Source organism: Schistocerca nitens, chromosome 2 (genome assembly GCF_023898315.1).
Source record: "Schistocerca nitens isolate TAMUIC-IGC-003100 chromosome 2, iqSchNite1.1, whole genome shotgun sequence".
Classification (NCBI taxonomy): domain Eukaryota; kingdom Metazoa; phylum Arthropoda; class Insecta; order Orthoptera; family Acrididae; genus Schistocerca; species Schistocerca nitens.
Genome location: NC_064615.1, coordinates 142231849 through 142247127, shown reverse-complemented (window position 1 = coordinate 142247127; position 15279 = coordinate 142231849).

The following is a 15279-nucleotide window of genomic DNA, read 5'->3' as shown; positions in this document are numbered from 1 at the left end:
TTTTAGTTCTGAGTATACAGGGAGCACATAAAGATACATAGAACAATAGTGTCTCCCGCCAAGTAAGAGGGCCTGGTGAGAAATTTCGTCTGAAGCTATGCAGCCAACATTGTCTTCTTCAAGACAATTCTCAGCCGCATTTTGCAGGGGCAATGAAGATGCTCCTGCATCGTTTTCAAATGGAAATCTTTGATTACCCACAATACAGCAGGTAATTTTCTCCCTCTGAGTTTCATCTCTGCTTACATGAACTGCTGGCTATGAAGACAAAATTTTGGCACAGACAATGAATTGTAGGCCAGCGTAGAGAATTGCCGGAAAGCACTGGCTGCTGCCTTCTACAACGAGGGTATTGTAAAATTGGTACAACGCTAAGATAAACGTCTACATCGGATCGGCGACTATTGAGATAAGTAGGTGGAAGTTGTAGCTAACTGTTGCAAATAAGCCGGCCGAAGTGGCCGTGCGGTTAAAGGCGCTGCAGTCTGGAACCGCAAGACCGCTACGGTCGCAGGTTCGAATCCTGCCTCGGGCATGGATGTTTGTGATGTCCTTAGGTTAGTTAGGTTTAACTAGTTCTAAGTTCTAGGGGACTAATGACCTCAGCAGTTGAGTCCCATAGTGCTCAGAGCCATTTGAACCATTTGTTGCAAATAAAACAGTTTTGATTTTCACTGCTGTTTCTATATCGCGACCTATCGTTCCTTACTTTCTGAATAGCCCTCATATTTCATCATTCATGTGTTATGACTGATTTTTTGCATCCTAGGTACTTGAAGATATTAACTTCTTATACGAACTCCTCAGAAATTTTCACTTTTATCTTCCTTAATTTTTCTCCAGCCCATATTCCTCACAACGATGTTCGTTTGGACATACTGGTACTTGCCTTTTCATTTTCATTTTGTAATACCATGTTAGCTATAAATCTTCATTTCTTAATTTACTTGAAATCAATTGGCAGCATAAACAAACCTGATCGATCATTAAATTATTTTTTTCTTAGCTTCACGTCTCACTGCCAGTGCTTCTGTACAAACATATGGACTAACTACGTTTCGAAACACGAACATCAAGAGTTTTACGCCAAGCTGTTGCATGAGATTGTCTACGTGGCTTCAGTGTGAAATTTGAAATGCCACTAATAATTACAACATGAGATATTCAGGTGTTCTGCTCGGATAAAAATAATCAGACAAAACATAGCTGATAGACGTATATAAGTGTATGTATCCTACAGTATGCATCCCAGACACATCTTCTACGCCAAAACATCGTGTTCCTTTTTCCTGTTTATTTTTGAATATCGTAAGATAAATGTGTACTGTTAGGCAGATGACAGATGACTAACTGTAATGGTACAAAGTGGTTTTCTGTATCAGCGAACAACACGCAAGTTTTACGGAAATGCTTCGGGACCTCAAATTGGAATCGCTAGAGGAAAGGTGACGTCCTTTCGAGGAACACTATGAAGAAAATTCAGAGAACCGGCGTTAGAGGCTGATAGCAGAACGATTCCGCGGCCCCCAACGTGCATTTCACGTAAGGACCACTATGCAGGTAAGGGCTTGTATGGAGGCTAACAGACAGTAGATTTGCCGTCGCTCTGTTTGCTAGTGTAAAAGTAAAGGAAATGACTAGTAGTGGTACAGGGACCCTCAGCCACGAAGCGTAAGGAGGCCTGCGGAATATATATATATATATAGATGTAGATGTAGAAGTAGTATTGCATAATTATGACATAATTATAATCACAAATTTGCATTGGCTATAAACACACTACCATAATAATGTTAATGTCAACTGGTAGATGATTTATAAAATAGCTTTAAAAAGGTTTGATGGAAATCAAAGTAAAAATAATATAAAATTGTTAAGGCTTTCGTGGCCACTTGTTGACAAACTGCCTATTGGCTTCTGTCTCGGGTTCTTCGGCCGACGTTCATCTAATGATTTTTCTGACGTTTCGCCAGCACGAGTGGCTGGCATTGTCAAAGCTTCACCCTCCATTGCCGGTGGTGAACTGGAGGCGAGCTCGCGGCCGCAGACTATATGTACCTGGCGCGCCAACGTCCGAGGGCTTCTCCGCGGTCATTTCCGGTGCGGTTCTCCTCTTGCTACCTGCGACGGTCGTCCGCTGCAGTACGGGAAGCCAGGATCCGTTTACCTTAAGGCTTTCCTCTTTCTTGTTGAAACTGTTCGCGTGCTTTTGGATTTCTACAGCTTCTCTGAACAAGCGCGTGTGATAGTGCTTCTCTACAGCCAGAACTTCCGTGTCGGCGAATTTTATTACGTGGTCGGTCTCATTCAGGAATGACTGGACGATCCATTAACACCAGGATCAAAGAGCATAAGCGACATTGCAGGTTGGGGCAGGTGGAGAAATCGGCCGTGGCAGAACACGCACTGAATGAGACCGACCACGTAATAAAATTCGCCGACACGGAAGTTCTGGCTGTAGAGAAGCACTATCACACGCGCTTGTTCAGAGAAGCTGTAGAAATCCAAAAACACGCGAACAGTTTCAACAAGAAAGAGGAAAGCCTTAAGGTAAACGGATCCTGGCTTCCCGTACTGCAGCGGACGACCGTCGCAGGTAGCAAGAGGAGAACCGCACCGGAAATGACCGCGGAGAAGCCCTCGGACGTTGGCGCGCCAGGTACATATAGTCTGCGGCCGCGAGCTCGCCTCCAGTTCACCACCGGCAATGGAGGGTGAAGCTTTGACAATGCCAGCCACTCGTGCTGGCGAAACGTCAGAAAAATCATTAGATGAACGTCGGCCGAAGAACCCGAGACAGAAGCCAATAGGCAGTTTGTCAAAAATAATATCTTACGATTTAATTATGCATATTATACGGCACTGCACAAAAAAAGTCTATGAAAATTATAGCTGCCTGACAATATAATATAGCTAAACGCATCTTTAAAGATGTGTGTAGTAATATAAATAAAGAAAAAATTATGCAAGTATATAAATTGCCCGTCATTGCATTGGATTTATTTCCAGTGTAATGTCTAAGACCTTTGCGAAAAAATTACAATAACGGAACGAAATGTCATTATATTCTAAAGCCTTTCCCTGTTGGATTTAGTTCCAATCAGACATTGATTGTGTTGCGTGTTAAACCTATGTTGCTTTTTAGTGTTAAATACAGTATAACGTCGAGTCAGTACTGTCTTGGAAAATAAAATAAAAATTACGTTATATGCTAACAAATTACACGTGCGACCGCTTCTAGAATATTGCTCAAGTGTGTGGAACCTGCACCAATTAGGATTAATAGCAGACATTGAACGTATACAGAGAAGGGCAGCACAGATGGTCACAGGTTTGTTTAATCTGTGAGTGGGGCGGCGGTTTATTGAAAATATGATTGCTGTATAAATGTCTGAAGAATGTAGAAACACTTCATTTCCCGGTATTTGGAATGTTATTTATGCTGTCTTTCGCCGTTCTCAACACTGGCTCTCTAATTACACTTTAGCAACCAGAAAGTGATTTAGTAAAACGTGAAGCCTGTAATTAGAATTCCTAGTGCCCACTTCATCTGAGAATACAATTATAGCTGCAGCTTATAGCTCTGAGGAATTAGGAGATTGTCCGGGATTTATAATCAAAAACGATATTCCAAAATAGTTAAGTATATTCTGAAAGTCATAGATGAAAAACAAAAGTATCCATACAACCTAACTAACAGATCAGTTCAGAGTCTAATGCACTGATGCAACTATAAATGTCCGAATAAAATGTTAAAATGAATGCTCGCCATAATTTGATGATAATATTTCATCAAACGCCACGCTAAATAATTGGTAGAATGTCTGTCCCGCGACGGCACGTGAAAATACGACAATACGCAAACTGAAGATCGATAATTAAAGTCAACCCAGAATTAACACATCACTTGAAAATGATTTCCTGGTTACGCGCATCTCGAGTAACTTAATACGGCATCCGAGGCTGTTTGTAGCAGTGATACCGACGCGACGCGACTCCCGACACAGATGGCGTGTTATTCAGCGTCTGGAGAGAACTGGGGCCTTGCTTCCTCGCGCAGCGTTCTTATATATAAAGCCGCGGTGCGGACGGCTAAGGGAACGCCTGATCAAATCGGCTCTCCCGACTAGCCGCTGGGCTAGTAATGCACCACTTTAAGTTACCTAATAAATCATAGCTTCTCTTGCTGATGGCCGATGAAGCTCTTAATTTAAATGTGCATTCAGCACGCAGGTAAGTATTGATAATAAAATTTTGACGTGGCTAAGTTAAATATTTTGGGCGAGAGAATTAATTTAATTACACTGCACGCAGTAGATGAGCTCTGAACTGGCCCTTTGGAGATACGCTATCGCTATTGTTTTATAGGTATTCAAATGAAACTTTTCACATCTTCATAGTTATAGCGGATCTCCAACCTATTTAAATCTAAACATCCTAGCCTTATTTATTAGCCTACTTAATCTATCTTGCTTCCTTAAGTTTTGAGACGAAAACCAGAAAATCATGAATTTCCACTAAAATCTTAATTTGTGAAATCCAAAGTACTGTTTTTATTAAATTATTATGAAAGATGAATTTAAATATAAATTTTGAAGTCTCTAGCTCTTTTCTGTTGCGCCAATGATTTTTACAGAAAAACGTCCAAATTTCGAAAATGGTTAATGTTATCGAACTGATATTCAACACACATTAATTTAGTATTACTTCTGACAAGCTAGAAAAGTTTTAGGTTATTTGCTTGATTTTTAAAGTATTGCGCAACATTTATGACGTCAGAGCTAGTTACAGCGGACTGGCTGGCACACAATGGAAAGACTGATGTGATTTTATTACGGCGTGAGTAGGCTGCTTCCCTACATGTGGGAGAGTGTCACAGAGATACTGAAGGAACTGAACTGGAAAACTCTTGAAAATAAATGTAAACTATTCCAGGAAAGTCTATCAACAAAGGTTCACGAACCGGCTTCAAATGAGTACGGTAGGAATGTACTATAACCCTGCGTATCGCTCACATAGAGATCGTGAGGATAAGATTAGAATAATTACTGCAAGAATTCAGACAATAAATCTTCCCGCTCTCCATTCGTGAATGGAACAGGAAGAAACCCTAATAACTGGTTCAATGGGACGTACCGTCTGCCATCCACCTCACAGAGGTTTGCAGAGTATAGATGAAGATGTACGTATGGTAGAGATATATCTAAAAAGCCTTCAAGTTCACGTTACTTTCATTTTACCTACACGTTACCCCAGTTCTACATAGCTTTCATGGCCCCTACCTGTGATTGCATTTCCGCCAATGGAATATGCATCTACATGGATACTCCGCAAAACACATTCAAGTGCCTGAGATAAGCTGCTTTGACCTTCATTGAGACATTAACCTGTGTACCTAGACACAAGAAATGCAATTGAGGCCTCGAATATCAACATCGTTGTAAACACTACTTATCCGTGAGTATTTGCTTCGGCATTCTAATGATTGTAGTGATTCGCTGTTTTCGATAGAGTACTTTCCGTAAACGTGTTATCACACCATCAACTGCCTAATAATCTAATATTTCCATCGAAGTGCTACTGTCATGGGTATATCGCCATTGCCAATATTGAATATATTACACTGAACCGCCAAAGCAACTGGTATAGGCATAATTTTTGAAATACAGAGAAATATAAACAGGCAGAATACGGCGCTGCGGTTGGTAACGCCTATGTAACAAGTGTCTGGCACAGTTGTTAGATCGGTTACTGCTGCTACAATGGCAGGTTAGCAAGATTTAAGTGAATTTGAACGTGGTGTTATAGTCGGCGCACGAGCGACGGGACACGATATCTCCGAGGGAGCGATGGAGATTTTTCCGCACGACCGTTTCAGGAGTGTACCGTGAATATCAAGAATCCGGTAAAACATCAAATCTCCGACATCTCCGCAGCCGGAAAAACATGAAGCAAGAACGGGACCTCCCGTCGAAGTTTCGAATCCTCCCACGGGCATGGATGTGTGTGTGTTTGTCCTTAGGATAATTTAGGTTAAGTAGTGTGTAAGCTTAGGGACTGGTGACCTTAGCAGTTAAGTCCCATAAGATTTCACACACATTTGAACATTTTGAACAAGAACAGGGCCGACGACGACTGAAGAGAATCGTTCAGTGTGACAGAAGTGCAGCCCTTCCGCAAATTGCTGCAGATTTCAATGCTGGGCCATCAACAAGTGTCAGCGTACGAATCATTCAACGAAACATCATCGATATGGGCTTTCGGAGCAGAAGGCCCACTCGTGTATCCTTGATGACAGCACGACACAAAACTTTACCACTCGCCTGGACCCGTCAACATCGACATGGGACTGTTGATCTGGAAACATGTAGCCTGGACTGACGAGTCTCGTTTCAACTTCTATTGAGCGGATGCACGTGTTCGGGGAGGTTTGTAACTGTGTGGCGCGTGTGCAGTTGGAGTGATATGGGAACCCTGATACGTCTAGATACGACTCTGACCAGGTGACACGTACGAAAGCATCCTGTCTGATGGCATGCATCCATTCATGTCCATTGTGTATTTCGACGGACATGGGCAATTCCAGCAGGACAATTCAACACCCCACCTGTCCAGAATTGGTACAGAGTGGCTCCAGAAACACTCTTCTGAGTTTAAACACTTCCTCTGGCCACCACACGCCCCAGACATGAACATTATTGAGCATATCTGGGACGACTTTTAACGTAATGTTCGGAAGAGATCTCCACCCCCTCTTACTCTTACGGATTTATGGACAGCCCTGCAGGAGGTCGGGTAACCGCAGCCAAATTTACACGTGGTGAATTACATCTTCCGCACTGGCTGTTTAAATACTTTTACCAAAACATCACTACCGGTTTCGCTTTAGTAGTGATGCATCTTCAGGTGATTCACCTGCAGATGCATCTCTACTGATGCGAAATCGCTAGTGACTTTTTAATAAAAGTGTTTTAACACGCAGTGCGGAAGCTTTTATTCACCAATGCAGATTGTATTTATTTCTCCGAGGGCAACACGCAGGATCTGATACAGGGAGACGTAGCATATGCCAAATCTAATGGGTCAAAGTGCCAATGGTAGTCACCATATACAAAATCGGTTTTATTTACTTTTTATCGGTGCCTACCTGTAATATAATGTCTACTATAATATTCAAATAATCTTATAGTCAATGTGATATTATGATGTCAAGGCTGTGTACTCTAATTTTTGAGGTAGTAACAAATTTCCATGCTTTGGAGCTCGCTTCTATCACGAAAATCGGTTGTCACGTATGGTGCCGAGACGTGGTTCATGACTGCAAATCAGGGAAGTATCCTTAACATTTGGGAGAGAAAGTTTCTGCGTAAGATACATGACCCTATATATGATCAAGAAGGATGGCGCATATGTAAGACTGAAGAGCCTGACATTGTTACTACCATTAAAATAAGAAGACTGCCTTGGGCAGAACACGCGATCAGAATGGAGGAAGACAGAACGTGGAAGAAGATTTCTGATGGCAAGTCTGGAGGCAGACGACGGAAGGGACGTCCCAGAAAGAGATGGGTGGGCGGAATTGAGACACGAAAAAGCTGGGTGTCAGAGGATGGATACGGAAAGTCATGGACCTGACAGAATGGCAGAATATTGTGATGCAGGCCAAGGCCCTTCACGGACTTTAGAGCCGAGGAGTAAGTATGTAGCAAGTAATTTTCTACATTTTCTGAAATTTTGCTATAACTTCTTTCAGTATTTCTCCTGATTTTAGTTGCTTTTACAGATTTAGTTTATAATTATCAGACTGAATCTTGTCAACTTTTCCTGTCCCGATGTAGGCTTCACTCACCAAAGACCACTGAAGTACCGATATAGGTCGCTGTAGGTTTTGATATTTTGCTACAGATCGATTAGCTACATTAGTGATGGTGGGGATACTGAACGTTTCAGCCAATGGTTCGTCTGGAAAGAGTGAATATTTGCAGTTAAATTTTCCTTCTGCGTTATACTCCTAGTTTCGTAGTGATTCATTCTTGGTTACGAAACCCTATAAAGTGTTGTGTGTTTTATAAAAATCATTAACGTTCCTCCTGGATAATATGGATTTGTATCACCCCGATGGGTTATATGCTTGGTACCATCGAGTATTTAACAATGATACAAGCAAGTAAAGTACAGCCGGCCGAAGTGGCCGAGCGGTTCTAGGCGCTACAGTCTAGATCCGCGCGACCGCTACGGTCGCAGGTTCGAATCCTGCCTCGGGCATGGGTGTGTGTGATGTCCTTAGGTTAGTTAGGTTTAATTAGTTCTAAGTTCTAGCGGACTGATGACCTCAGAAGTTAAGTCCCATAGTGCTCAGAGCCAAGTAAAGTACAATAATCATGACAGCTCTAAAGAAGGATTAATAATTTCCTGATTCGCAACTGCTTAGTTGGTTCAATCTATGTAGAATTTCTATCTGAAGACTCTAGCATTGAGTCCTGACAAACCCCTTTTCTCGTAATTTCTCAGTTCCGCCACATCTGGTCACGTGAAGTACTTTAAGAAACTGGAAATATTTTATTTCAAAATGGCACCAAATACGGGAGTCAAATTGAGATACGTATGTCAGTTGCATCAAACTGATACCCATAAATTTCCAGAAAAAGTAATTCGCATTTGCGAACGCACCTGACATCTTCCTGCATCAGCATATCTATTTTCGTATAACTTCTTCGTAAGACTCCAGCAACAGTATTCACTGAAAGACACACACAAAAATATATGTTTACACAGTTTAATGTGCTTCCTCGTTAGGCAATTTTCACAGTTTCTTCGATCTGTTTATTACTTATATTCATATGCCACAGTTTAAAAGAGATTATAGGAGGGTTACTGTGACGATCCTACATTATCAATTTTTTTTCCTTTCTTACACATAAGGATCTCAGTTACACAAGGTGTTAGAAAAAAGTCTACCACATATTTAGAAGAAATAAGAATATTTCAGACTAGAAATCAGTCGTATAAACATATATCCAACAACTGTAATCTGTGTTGATGACCTTGTGGCCTGAGAGCCTGCATACACTGTGACATGGATGAACTGCCTTCTCATACGGAATTAACAATGTAAGTGTGTATTTTACTCACCCAGCAACTCTAGTTGTTTGCTCACTTGTTTCGTGACGTTGTATTCGTCGCGATATTTGCACTTCTTATCTTGTGTGCGAACTGAGAGATGTCCATCGTAATGCCTTTGCAGAATTGCGATATTCCCTTGCAGCGTCCGTCCGTCCGCCTGCGATATCGGCATTCCGCATGATAGAACAGAAATGCGGTATGCCTTCGTCACAGCGAATGAAACCAGAGCAGATGTTTACGCTACGACCGATGTCGCTGCCGGAGACGGCGCCCATCACTCTCTAGTACTTTTATTTACGTCTTTTCTTTGCTGGATTTTCTCGAGCAAGAGACTTATGAGGAAAACATTTTATTTTGTTATTTTTCTGTTATAAGTTACGAACTGGGATCCGTACTTTGTTTCTTTTTTAAATTTTGCTTGTTTCCACTGCTTTGTCGACATTGGCAATATTCTTGTTTATTGATTTTTCTCAATAAAAACGGATTGAGGAATATCGTTCGCGTATTGTCTCTGTTACCGCAGATGCAGCACCCCTACATCTAAGTAGCTAGAAAAAAACCTGCTGAACTTTCTTTTGAGGTAGAATGAGCGTAGAGACTGCCAATTGACGTAGAATACGCATGCCCGCCGATTAGCGCTGTTAGCTGAACCGTAACAACAATACCATGTCTGTCATTTTCCGCTTGGCATAAGGGAACTTCATGAATCTTGAGTGATGGCTGTATTATTCGTGAACAAATTTTCGCAACTACAGCAATAACTATAGTCCGCTAACTCACCAAAAGAGTTAAAATTAGTGGTGAAACCTTCAGCTGTCATCTATTTTGCACAATTCGCCACCAGTTTCGGTCAATGACCATTACCAAGCTTAGTTGGCATAAACGGCAGGGAAGTTACACCATAGTTTGAACAAAAGTAATTTGTTCCTTTAAGCTCATCATTGTACGTAAAAAAAATTTCTCTCGGTAATAATTGTGTATGATAATTTCAGTCAAGAAGCAACCCCACATCGACAGCTCGTGTGTTATTAGCTGTTGATGTGGACTTGCTTCTTGAAGAAAATTATCGTACACAGTTATTGCGCTGAATTCTTTATGAGCTATGGTGGGTGTAAAAGAGCAAATTACTTTTGTTCAAATTATGGTGTAACTTTCTTGCCGTTTATGCCAGCTAAGCTTGATAATGGTCATTGACCGAAACTAGTACCAAATTATGCAAAACAGACGACAACTGAATGTTTCACCGTGAATTTTAACCATTATTTAGCGGCTGAATATCCCCCACCTGCAAACGTACATCAACCAAAGATCTTTTCCCGTGAACACACGCATGGGGTAGACCTCTGTGGTAAGCTAGTTGAAGTTGGTTCTAGTTGACGTCAGCGGTTTTCCAGCCAAGTTAGACAGACAGAATTTCGAGGGGGCACGTACTTCCATCCGGAATGCCGCTGCGCTGGTTACCCTCCGCATGCTGACGGTAAACTGTGCAGATTCTTTTCCGTGTGCTGCAGTCTCTAATTTCTTTTTTCTCAGTTAAGGCACTCTAGATTGTAAAACTGTTTTTATTAATACCATTTACGTGTTTCGCCATTTGGTGGCACCATCAGAATACGTAATCTGATGATGACGCGCAAGGGCGAAACACGTAATTAGTATTATTAAAAATCAGTTTTGCAATCGTGGAAGCCTTTATTTTAAAAAATGTAAAAATGTAAAAATAAATGGCTGTAACATACAGCCACTGATAAAATCGAACCAGAAACATCTAACCTTTTGTAACTTGATTGGGGCTGAACAATAATGTCGTGAGTTACCGTTTTTACATCCGATTCATGATTTATGATTGGACAATAAGTGGCTTGGTAGCCGCTTCACGGTAGCCACGTGGACCTAAGCATTAAGTTAGTTAAGACTAGAACGAAATTTTCGCCCTTCAGCGGAGTGTGCGCAGATATAAAACTTCCTGGCAGATTAAAACTGTGTGCCGGGCCCAGACTCGAGCTCGGGACCTTTTGATTTCCTGTACAAGTACTCTACCAACTGACAAGGAGAGGGTACAAATTTTCCTACATCGATGTGATTCACAGTGGTAAGGTGTGTAGGAACCCAACATATGTTGACAGGAAGAAGCAACTCTCAACGTTCTCGAGGAAACGAGTTTGAAAATTTTAAACGCGTTTTCATACTTCGCATGGTCGCTAGGATTCAAAGAGTCTGTAGCCCAACGAGTAAGTGCCTAAATTCGTAAACGTAACATTTGTGGGTCGATTCTCGCTGCCAGTACTTTTTTTCATTACTTCGTAATTCAAGCAACAGATGTGCGTGGTGCACCATGTAATCGTGTGATGACCGAGAACCGTTTGCGAATGTAAATCAAGTCTGATTTTCAACAGATAGCGGCCGCTGTGGCCGAGCGGTTCTAGGCGCTGCAGTCTGGAACCGCGCGACCACTACGGTGGCAGGTTCGAATTCTGCCTCGGGCATGGATGCGTGTGATGTACTTTGGTTAGTTAGTTTTAAGTAGTTCTAAGTTTTAGGGGATTGATGACCTCCGATGTTAATTCCCATAGTGCTCAGAGCATTTGATCCATTTTCAATAGACACATTGAAAAAACCATTCATACGCAAAATTTCGGCTTTCATTGCAAGTGCTGTATGTTGCAATAATTTTTTTCTATGTTTCTGAGCTCGGTATCATCCTGGTTCGCACATTGTTCCTTAAGTTACATTTTATACTAATCACAAATGTAGATAAAGTAATATAAATGAAAGGGTTATACTGATTTGATTGTAAGTTGTTGTGTATCCTGTTTTACAAAATAACGAATCAGTCGCTGGCCGCGGTGGCCAAGCGGTTCTAGCCCCTTCAGTACGGAACCGTGCGACTGCTACGGTCGCAGGTTCGATTCCTTCCTCTGGCATGGATGTGTGTGATGTCCTTAGATTAGTTAGGTTTAAGTAGTTCTAAGTTCTAGGGGACTGATGCCCTCAGATGTTAAGTCCAATAGTGCTCAGAGCCATTTGAACCATTTTTGATCGAATCAGTCATTAGACGCTGACAGTTTCCACGGTCGTAAAAAACTTAGAATTACGTGCGAATGAACAAAAACGGAGTCCCGGTCGAAACGAAGTGCTAACTCGCTCTGCTGTGGAATCCATACAAACTATATAACCACACGTAAAATTTTGAAACTCTTTTTCTCGGAAACGGTTGAGAGTTGCATCTTCCTTATTACGTATGTTAGTGTCCTAGTCATGCTCTCTACTAATCCACTCAATACGATTCAAATCGGTGAGGGGATGTTCCCACTGACCCGTCCTCACAGCTTTACTTCAGCGGAGGCGGAATCGGAACAAGGCAGCCCCTACCTTCCGAACTTCACAGAAGCCTTCCTGCGAATCTTGCTGAACTAGCACCCCTGAAAGAAGGATATTGCGGAGACATGGCTGAAGCACATGCTGGGGCACGTTTCCAGAACGAAAGTTCTCTGGAGCACATATGAAACTTCCTGGCAGATTAAAATTGTGGGCCGGACCGAGACTCGCACAGGGGTCTTTGCCTTTCGCGGGCAAATGTTCAACCGACTGAGCTACCCAAGCACGACTCGCGACCGCTCCTCACAGCTCTACTTCTACCAGGAACTAGTCTCCTATCTAACTGCGAATGCGGGTCCTGAGCCGTGCTTGGGTAGCTCAGTCGGTAGAGCGCTTGTCCGCGAAAGGCAAAGGTCCCGAATTCGAGCCTCGGTCCGGCACACGGCTTTAAACTGTCCGGAAGTTTCGTTGAATGAGACTATTTGAGAACGTAACTATATTTAATGCGACAGCTTATCATGACAAATATTAGGCGGAGTGAGAATATCATTCTAATCACTCAGTGAAGTTGCTTGGTGTCTTCAAACAGTGGGCGTGTGTTGTGGACTTAACATAATCTACAATACTGCAATGCCTGTCTTGTTAAAGAGATCAATGGAATGTTCCTTCGGACATCCAGAGTCGGCGGAATCGGAACAAGGCAGCTCGGCGCCAGAAACTATTGTCAAACGTGTCTGTCCTGTGGTCGCTAATGCTAGTTCTACCGACATGTATCGCTTCACGGTGACTAATTAATGCCTTTCATGGGAAATTTATTTTCTGTGATTGTTGCATTGATGAGATACAACAAATGAAACTTACATTAATTTTAATTGGTAAGGTGAAGGACTCATTACTAAAAATGATAATTCTTATGTATGTTGCAGCCCTATGACGACAGTCGTTTTCGGACGAAGTTGAAATTGACATCAACTTGTATTTCGTGACTATTTTATTCACACTTTGAACATAAAAATGCTGGAAGCCAACAAATGCTAATAAATTTAGTTTTCATCAAAGCATCAATATCTGTTACCACTTTCTGAGCAGTCCGAATTTAACTATAACCTTTAAAGTTGCAGACTCTGAGTGAGCTTCTGTAGGTGAACATTATCTTCACAAGTATGTAGTGCCAAACATCGACGTAATCGTAGCTGTGAACTTTGTGATGAAGAAATTGACACCGAGTAAAATGATTATACGGGTCTAAAAGACTTATTTTATTACGAAATTTGTCACGTAACACGCAGTATCGCACTGTAGGTCTATAAGTTATAGTTTACTGCCATCTTCTAAACTGATGTTGGAGTGTCCAGCCTTCTATTTCAAGTTCATAACTTGCCCTTATTGCCGCTTTTCATCGATTTAAAAAGAGCTGATCCCACGTTAAAGAATTCATCATTAAGTGTATACGCTTGCGTCTAAATGTATGGTGAATTTAACATTCGGAGTTTATGGGCAGTCAACGGCGAGATTGTTAGCGTAACACTCTGTCATTCCTCTGAAGAAGCGCACAGTCCACTTCCCCTACACTAAGTAATGGCACCTGACAATCCCATTTTTACCGCGAGGCTCGTTACTGTAGCGGCAAGCGAGATTGAGCGCTCGTACTCGGCTAACAGCCTCCAGAACAGGTCTGTTTTTTCTCATTTAACGGACGGAAAACGAATGCTCGCCTAACACGGATTCAGGAAGTTTTTACCTGGTTCGTTTCCTTCTGAGACTGTAAATGTGTTTCATGTAGGAATCAAGCGACGAAAATGTACGATGCTGTATTTGCCAGGTTTCTGTATTCCACGCTTGCCTCCACGTGGTCGTGACTGAAAAGTTTATCTAAGGAGGCATATGCTTGAAACTGAATGTAACACTTCAACAATCTATTAGTTTTCCTAGTTTCAATATAAAAATTGTTTTGAATTAAAGTTTTCTGTTGAGGGCAACCAAAGCTGAAATAACCCATGTTTCAGAAACAATCAGCTTTCAGCGCCACTACTCTCATACCGAGGAAGTTACATTTTCGCGAGTATCGAAATATCAGATGGCGTTAAGACATTACAATATACTACCATTTGACTACCTTTCAGGGACATAATGTCACAGTTTTTGACCGCTTGGTCATTGATCCTGGGTTTCCTATATGCTCTGGCTTCTAGACTATTTGGTTTTACCTATTTTTTTTAAGCTGAACTATTTTATACACTATTGGCCATAAAAATTGTTACACCAAGAAGAAATGCACATTATAAACGGGTGTTCATTGGACAAATATTTTATACTAGAACTGACATGTGATTACATTCTCACGCAATATGGGTGCATAGGTCCTGAGAAATCAGTACCCAGAACAACCACCTCTGGCCGTAATAACGGCCTAGATACGCCTGGGCATTGAGTCAAACAGAGCTTGCGGCTTCAACACGATACCACTGTTCATCAGGGGTATTGGGGGACAAGGAAGGAGCCTCCCAGAAGATTGTACAAGTACAGTCGGGCGTCCCCTGGGCAACGGTAAATACCGGCAGATCCTTCCACACACTGAGCTACGTCTAAAACGACATGTATTCAGAATCTAAAACGAAGGAAAGGCCCTTTTCAGAGCCATGTTTGACAGTCATATCTCTCAACATCGAGGGCATATCATCTGAAAAAGAAGAACTTATATCCAACACATGTAAACTTCATTCCTGCGACGTCCTGTGCCTCCAGGAGACACATAGAGGGCCATCACAACGCCGTCCAAATATTCCTGGGATGACCTTGGTGAAGGAGTGCCCTCACGACCAATATGGAAGTGCTCTGTTT